Genomic DNA, 6,896 nt, shown 5'->3' with positions numbered 1-6,896 from the left:
TAGAGATAGTATGAGAAAAAAAAAAAAAAAAAAAAAAATCTAATATCCAGATGTGCTTGGGAATTAAAACTAACTGCTGTCTGTGCATTAATTTCCACAAATACCTAATACAATTTTTCAAAACATTTGTGCAGACAGATGCTAGAGCAGCAGTTCTCAACCTTTTTAGACCCAAAGCATCCCCATAACTTTTTAAATTAGTTTTTGAACAGTGCTCACCTCCTTGCAGAGGGGCCAAGCAGAAGGGACAGGGCACCAGCCAGGCAGGAATAAGCCTGATCCTGCACTTCTCTCTTCACACTTTGTAGCATTCTTCAAATGTCCAACAGCACCCCAGGCTGCCCCAGCTCCTCAGCTGAGAACCACTGTGCTAAGGAGCTGGCCTTATAGGCTAGGGGCAGACATTCAAAAGAGCCAGAGCCTGAATTGATTCAATCTTTGCAGGTTAGTCTAACCTGCCTAGATTGAACTGATTAACAAGTGAACAGACATTAGCTTTTGATTCTGGAAATGCAGAAGCATGTCTGCAGTGGCTCAGGCTACAGGCAGGGGGGGTGCTAGAGCAGCCCCCTCTTCCCTTCAGGCTGGGGGAAAGCTGAACTGAAGGGGGTGTGGCCAGGCCCCGGCAGGCTGAATACAACCGGGGAAGGGTTTAAACCCCCACCCTGGCCAGCAGAGACCCCAGCGATGGTCTGCCTGGCTTCTCCCCTCTGCTCACGGCTCAGCATGGCCTGGGACCCCCAGAACCGCCCCCTCCCAGCCAGGGGGCAATCTTGCTTTGCCTTCCCAGCTGCCGGGGTTGGCGTTTCACTTGGGGCAGCTGGGGAGCAAAGGCCCTATCGAGGGGGGGAAGGACCCAGGAGCATAGTTCCTAGAAGAAAAGTTCCTGCTTGGTGGCTCCTTCTACCTGCTGGAGAGCAGCACCCAGGATGACACCAGACCTCACAAGGGTGTGGGCTCAGCCCCAGTGCTATAACCTGTGTCCCCCAGGCCACCGGGTGCCAAGCTGGGCATTCCCTGCTCACTGTTCCCCTACCCAACAGCAGCACAACACGGCCCCGTGTACCAGGCACCACGCATTACCCCTATGACTTCCCTGCCATCACTGTCAGGGTAGCTCGCCCTGGTTCTACTGGTAGATGCCACACGCAGCACCAAACTGCAGTTGGTGGTTGGGCAGGCAAACGGCAGCAGGGAAGCTGCAGGGGTAGTGCCCTATACCTGGTACACAGAGCCGTGCTGTGCCTATGGTTTCCACACCACTGCTGTCTGAGGTGTGGCCACACGCCCCCTGGCATGGCCCCCAAGGCAAAAGAGGCAGGGGTGGGGGGATTATTTCCTCCACCACCACCACCATCTCCTCTCTCCCCAGGGGACCCTAGCCACAGTCTGTCTGGCTGGGGGGAGGGGGAAGGGGTATGCAGCAGAGACTGTAACCAGGGCTGGCAGGCCCTGGCTGCAGTCACCCAGGGGAGATAGGACAAAGGAGGGAAATAAACCCCCTCCCTGCACCTCAGGTAACTATGCCAGGCTGGTATCTGGCCACAACCCACCTCTGCTGTTGGCAAAAGACTGGTACCAGCTACTCAATGCAACTTCACTCATGCTTTACACATTTTAGCAGCTGGGACCAAGGGGGAACTTCAACAGAGCTTAGCTCCAACCCAACATGTCCTACCACCAGAGCCGGTCACTGCTCCCCAACACAGTGCGGCCACTCTCCCTGCTATCCAGCTGCAACTGGAACAAGACCACCCCTGGCCCCCCCAACACCAAAGTCACCAGCTCTGTACACTGGATAAAATGGCTGAGAACTACATCTGGCCCAGAGGCTGCAGATGCCAACCTCTCTACAACGTAAAAAAACAAAACTGAATTTCCAGCCTATGCTAATAAACATCTATCTTAATGACTAGTATTAAGGACTATACGTGCACATGGCCAACTCCTTAAAATACTATGGATCCAAGAGCAAAAAAAGAAAACTTGGCTTGATGCAATTCATTTCTGTACATGGTAAAATGGGGTGACCAAATGTTTTAAACCTTTTTATACTGCCTACTTAATCCATCTGACATTCAGTTGAAGTGTGACCCAAGCAAAATACATTTTTTTCACCAAGTTTTAAATCCTAGTACTGATTTGAATTTGGGGACAAAAAAGTGACCTGTACAAGTAATATAAAATTAAGGAACTACACCACAAAAAAAAGAGAAAAAAAAATCAGGCACTGCTATAAAATTATTATAATCCAGAGGCTAGGTAAATGAATTCTATTGCCATAATACAGTGCAGGAGTTTTATTGGTTTGTTTTTAAATATGACACGTGCTATAACAGCACAACACATCTAATAGGTGTCACTGTGTTAGACCACTAAAGATCTTTAAAACCAAAAGAGTCAGAGTCCATCCATGCAGAGAATGAGGAAGTTACTGAGAAATATATTTAGGGTGTTTAAAGCTAGGATGATAACTCAGTGTAAAAAAATCTATTCAACACTAGCTCCCTGTAGCGTTCATCCCCATGTTGTACTAAATGCAACTTGGGTGTCATTTAATCCTGTTTTCCAGCTAGAATGCTAGATGAACTTAAAACAGGCAAAAAAGAATTGCTCTTAATGTGGAATAAGAGTATCTATATGCAGTGGGGGGGGTTGTTTGTTTTTTTCACAGCCTAGTACTACTTTGAGCTATTGTGGCACTATGTATTCCAAGTTTCTTCCTCAGTAGACAAGTCTTTTGCTGTTTGTACAACACTAAAAACATCCAAAGCAATCCATAACAAGTGCTAATGATAAAAGGGAGGTATTTGGTAGCCATGTTGGTCCGAGACAAAGAAATGCAAAACTCTAGAACTTTTGGTTCAGAGATGATACCTTTTATTAGATCAACTAAGAAAGCTCAAAAAAAAATACACTTTTTTTTTGCAATTTCTTAGTTGGTCTACTAAAAGGTAATCTGTGAACCGAGAGTTCTAGAGTTTTGCATTTCTAATGATAGAAATCATTTTCTTTCAATTTAAGTGTTAATTTAAGGATGTTTCACCTTTTCGTTACTAAATTACACAGAAATAAAGATATAAAAAACACAATTTTCAATATCACCTCTTCATACCATAGCAATACAGCTGAATGCAATGATTGCTTTTGTCTATCTTCTTGATTCTAATAATTAAAACAAGGGTAAGATGTCCATGAAGTACATACATTAAGTACCTCTAGTTGCTTTGGTGAGAATACTGTTTACAAGTTCTCATGACCTTGATTGAAGCACCATACCCACTCTTTTTTTCCTACCATCAACAGTAGTTTAATGTTAGGGAATGAAGTACCACACCCACATCTGCCAATTCCACTATCAGTAAAGCAGTTCTTAGCACGTAAATAAAAAAGGCTACTTTGTTTAGAAGTAGTCCAGACATTTTTTATTTAACAGTTAAAGCCAACAGAACAGCAGGCTGGCCACAGGACTAGAAGCCAAAAATTAAGAGTACTTAACCTAATTATGGCAATGACTTCCTGCCTGGCATTGGTAAACTGATCTCTGGCTCTCCCTTTGCTTACCTCTATAACTATGACAGTACTGACCCTACATCACAGAGAATTAATGTTTGCAGACTGATTTGAAAATAAACAGCCCACATTTCTCAATGACATTTCCTGTTACGAAACAACTGAATCACTCCATTCATGTGAAAAAAAATGTCTTGGCTAGTACTTTGAGATCTTCCAATCCAGACACTTGGATATAGCTTCATATCAGCAGAAAGGACAGAATGTACTTTTGATTACACACGTGGAATGGCAACTCCAAGAATTCAGGTGAAACTCTGAAAGGGAGAGGGGCCCAATACAAGTAAATAAATAGTGACCTACTTAATTTGTGGTTTTGCAGGTTTCACAGAAATCCACCAAAAACAACCCTCCAACAAAAAACTAAACTCAAACACTGAGGTCCAAATTTACTGAAAGCAGTCTCCTATCCATCCTTTTAATCATGTTTTCATACAGCTATCAAGAACCTGAACACACCCACATGACATTCCACATGGAAAAAAAAAAAAAAAAAAAGGGAGGGAACCACAGCACCAGGGTATGCAAAAGTAACCATAGTGCAATTGGCATTCAAGCCCCAATTCAAAATACGTTCACAGGAATTCCAGACTACCTCAGAAAAGCCAGCCGACTGGGATCCTAGTCTTGCTCATCTAATACTGTCAGAGTGGTTCAACTCATAGTCGACCCTGCATAACAGTGCTGAAAATTAAAGACAACCTGTCAATTTAAGTCACAGTACTCCAACATTCTGCAACATGCATTATAAGCTTGAGCCATCCTTCTCTTAAGAAAAATGTGTGCCCCTGCTCTGTATCCAACCCTAAATTTTAGAGAAGTCACCATTTTTTCAATCATCACTGAAAGGGAACTTGTAATGTAAATTCTATTCACTTCATCTATTTTGCCTTTTTTAACCCTCAAGGTACTACACATAAAAACAGTCAGGGTAGAAATGATCGAAAACAAAAATTTTGAACTAGAGACTAAAATTCAAAAAACTATTTTTTCAGATTTGGCCTACTTGGCACCAAAACCATGATCATAGAATCTATACCTTCTATAAATTAAAATAATGTCTGCTAAGCATGTTGCCCTCCCCCCGGCCAAATGCTGGTTTTTGCTCTTATGCTGTTATTTTGGATGTCACAGATGTGAATAATAGAAGTGCAGTTAAAACTTTATCTCGTCAAAATAATTTTGACAACTTACTGAAACTAGATAGTACTGTCTGACCTAGATGTGAAAATACAACAGAGTAAATGAACTTGCATTTGCAAGGGAACAGTACATCTCTTTTCTGATTATCCTTTTTCAATTGTGTTAATAATGCTTAACATCACAGATATCACTATTAGCTTATCATTAAAAATAATATTTAGATGATGCACCTAGAATAAGCCTTATGCGATTTAAAAAGTATTATTACTTCTTCTTGGACTCTACTAGCTGACACACTAGGTTTCAAAAGCCATTTCAGTACCTAAAATATATCATTAACTCAATATATTAGGCAGTCAAAGCCCATCTACAAACTAATATACTAATACCAGTCTTCTCATAGCCAGGTATCCACGGCTTAAACTTCAACTGAGTATCTCATTGCATAAATTCTAAGGGGTTTTGTATGTTTGTTTTTAAAATTTCAGCATAAATGAATATTTTCCCTCCACAAATCTTTTCAATAAAATACTAAAAAATAAAACTGTAGACTACCATGAATTATAATTACAATACAAAACATACCTGAAAAAACAACAATCAGTCAGGAAGCCAAAGTAAAAGCCCCAGAACAAACAGAGACAATTCAAATTGTATTCAAATTCTTTAAAAAATAATTTTCAAAGACTGCTTGACAAGTCAGAACCAAAATCACTGTGAAAATTGAGTGAAACAGAAGTTCCTGGGCAGTGCCTTCTCACGACTATTTTAGAAATAATTTAACTTCTGCAAAATTTTCCTCCTCCATTCATTAAATTCACTTAATAGTGCAGTATTTTAAGAAATCATCTTTTCTGAAGACGTGTAATCACATTTTCAGGAGTCACTTCAGGAATTACCATGAATATTTCAAAAGGGAAATGAAATATAAAAGTGAAGTCAAAATTTATTTCAACTTTGACTTGAATCCCCCTGTATCCATTCACACACCCCTCCCAGCCAGGTTTATGAGACACTGCCCATAACTATTTCCCCTCCTGCTCCATGGTTCAACTTTAAGGCAACTTGTATTTCTTTTAATACCTGGACTACTAACTTTAAAACACATCTTTCCCCAACAGATACAACCCATCTGTTTCTCTGCAAGATGGTTCACTGGAACCTCATTTCATCAGCAGTAGAGTCTAACCACCTGACTTGACAGATTTGTTTTTCCTGGATCCCCTCCACTCACAACTAAAATTATTGTTGCATTGGTCAGTCATGTTCAGTTAACGATCACTGATATACATATAACAGCTTTCCACCACTCTAACAACTTTGGACATTCGAGACATCTTACATGAACATCACAACAAAAGTACAAAACAGGCATATCTGGGGGTCAGTGGAAGAAAGGGAATAACAATTTACATGTAGAGAATGTCACCAGATTAAATGGTTTCAGATAAAACAGTAAGGAGAAATAGTATTAGTGAGAATTAGTATTAGTATTCTGCTCCATCTCACATTGTGTTAATATGCTACTGCATCAAGGTGTTTCAGAATCTCTCCTGCCTCCACAAAGGAGGACTAAAAAAATCCACTGAAATGCAGTGTTTCAAATTATTTTAGGCCTCAATTTGTTAACAAAACCTCTTTAGGTTTCCTTTGGGAAACTGAAATATTTGAAATATTTACTTCACCCTTAACTTATCAGCCAAGACCTCTATTTCAGCTTCTATTTTATCTTTTTACACTGAAAACAGTAAATAACAGAACTAACATAGCTCCCAGAAATATTGCACAAGAAATGAGCTTATATTCAGGCTGTCAGGTAAAGAGACCTTCAAATTCACCATTATAGTCTAAGATGCCAGAGCAGATAAAAAAAAACAAACAAACCTATGTCAACTTCTGATGCATAAAAACTTCCCTTTTAATGTTTTCGTACCGTAACACAAGATAGAGGGGCACATCTTTGAAAGTACCTTCCTCTTACAGAAAAGAAACAGAGACCATTAGGTCATAATATACATGAGTAATCTGTACCAAATGATACCAAGGATGATTAGGCAGTAACTCAATTCCTATATGAAAGAAAATGGGACCAAAATAGGTTAAGACCTAAATTATAAAATATATACAGTAGCCATGGCAAGCATGATCTATAAGACATTTTATATATATATATATATATA

At 40.3% G+C, this 6,896-nt stretch overlaps 1 protein-coding gene and 1 long non-coding RNA gene across 4 annotated transcripts in view; both read right to left on the bottom strand.

The window, feature by feature from the left end:
- The window catches only part of CDKAL1 (CDK5 regulatory subunit associated protein 1 like 1), a 658,258-nt gene that overhangs the window by 591,827 nt on the left and 59,535 nt on the right, over nt 1-6,896 (bottom strand). The window lies entirely within an intron of this gene.
- LOC109316059 overlaps nt 1-6,896 on the bottom strand; it is a 10,181-nt gene that overhangs the window by 929 nt on the left and 2,356 nt on the right. Inside the window, exon 2 of the long non-coding RNA XR_002102657.1 lies at nt 6,593-6,600. This is a non-coding gene — a long non-coding RNA (uncharacterized LOC109316059). The remainder of the gene's footprint in view (nt 1-6,592; nt 6,601-6,896) is intronic.

Source organism: Crocodylus porosus, unplaced genomic scaffold, assembly GCF_001723895.1.
Source record: "Crocodylus porosus isolate Cpor-Errol unplaced genomic scaffold, CroPor_comp1, whole genome shotgun sequence".
Taxonomy (NCBI): Eukaryota; Metazoa; Chordata; order Crocodylia; family Crocodylidae; genus Crocodylus; species Crocodylus porosus.
Note: the sequence above shows the minus strand (reverse complement) of the source record. Positions and strands in the feature narration are given on the sequence as shown.